General features: G+C 33.5%; 1 protein-coding gene across 1 annotated transcript in view; it reads right to left on the bottom strand.

The window, feature by feature from the left end:
• LOC107555412 (cyclic nucleotide-binding domain-containing protein 1-like) overlaps nucleotides 1-1644 on the bottom strand; it is a 38692-nt gene that overhangs the window by 4811 nt on the left and 32237 nt on the right. The gene's annotated exons all lie outside the window — the stretch shown is intronic.

A 1644-nucleotide genomic window follows, 5' to 3' on the forward strand; every position in this document is an offset into this window, starting at 1 on the left:
TATATATATATATATATATATATATACTTTTTTTCAGGATTCTTTTGTAAATAGAAAGTTCAAAAGAACAGCATTATTTGAAATAAAAATATCAATATAAATGAATTGAATATAGTAATTTTTTTAATAAAACTTACTAACCCCAAAACTTTTAAACAGCATTGTAGATGTGAAAAAGTAGGTTTGTATTATAAAGTATTATAATATATTTGATCTTCCAATTCTATAGATAAATTAACCAATATCAACCTAAAATTTTTATATATTTTTCTTACTTCATTATTGGACTGTATCTCCAAAAGAAATTTTTATGGAAAATTGGTAAAAAAAAGAGGTGATATCTGGATACTATTTGCTGAATGAAACATACAATGTAATCAGAGTAATAATGAAAACTATTTTACGTACAACATTTTTTTCAGCAATCAGTCCACTAGTATTTCGTTCTGAACTCTGTTTATATAAATCAATGTTTCAATTGTTTGTCGCTCATTGCATCAGGTGCCACACAAAAGCAAGGCATTCCCCGCCATAATAAATGCATCTGAATGTAGACCAGAAGTGACCCAGGCAGGAGAGATTGAGAAAAAAAAAGTGGACTGTTTACGACAAAAGTAATCTATGTTTTGGCAGCAGCCCCAAAAGCGCTGGATTATTTCTTATTGTGACAAACCTGAGGTTGGTTTGTGGAGGTGAGGATTAAATTGATTTACAGTGAGCCTTTAACATCAGGGGGAAACACTGTATATCAGCCTTGACAGGTAAATCCCATCTCTGTGAAGCAGCGAGCGGGACAAGCAGAGTCCATTTGTCTGGCCGGTGACAGAAGCCGGGCCTCCGCTTCAGAAGCGTTAGAGGCAGGAGGAAGTCGTGTTTCAAAAGCCAGTTTTAATCTCATCTCTCACACTCTCCATCTTTTCAGAGCAAAACTATCGTTAGTATATTATTCGCCCGCTCCGCATGTCTTCGCAAGCCATTAAAAAGCAAATGTCTGGATCACTTGGGAAATCACAGCAGGCTCTGGTACACGTCGTTTGTCTTCTTAGATGAACACACCGCAGTCACGCCTACTCCCGCAGGGCATTAACATCCAGAGTTCTGCATTTCTGTACTGCACAACACAATTAGCGCCATGGAACAGCATAAAAATGTTACTCTTACATAGCGATACTCCTCCAACGGTAGATTTTCAATCTGCTTTAGCAATATTACTTGAAAAATCTCATAGTGATTAGAACCAAACTATAGATTTTATTAAGAAATAATGCAAAGTACAGTTTAATGGAGTGTGAGAAATATTCATAGTGGTTTATTTTCTCAGTTCATTATCAATGGTCCATATACCCTTTGAAGATATTGAGTTCGATGCATTTTCTATGCACGTCCCACTTCAGTCACTAATTTTATCCCTTAAAACTATTTTTTTATGACTGTAAATGTAATACTTTTCAAGAGTTTTTTGAGACTAAGTTAAAAAAGAAAACTCGAAGGAATAAATAGAATGGAACACAATATGGCAATATGTTCTCTAAATGTAAATGTCTTGTATAAGCAAAAGCTTCAAAGTTTGAAAATACAACTTCCAGAAGATATCCATTATTATTTTTATTTCACAAAAAAAAAAAAATTATATATATATATATA

Source organism: Sinocyclocheilus grahami, unplaced genomic scaffold (genome assembly GCF_001515645.1).
Source record: "Sinocyclocheilus grahami isolate Dianchi unplaced genomic scaffold, SAMN03320097.WGS_v1.1 scaffold19.1, whole genome shotgun sequence".
In the NCBI taxonomy this organism is placed as follows: Eukaryota; Metazoa; Chordata; class Actinopteri; order Cypriniformes; family Cyprinidae; genus Sinocyclocheilus; species Sinocyclocheilus grahami.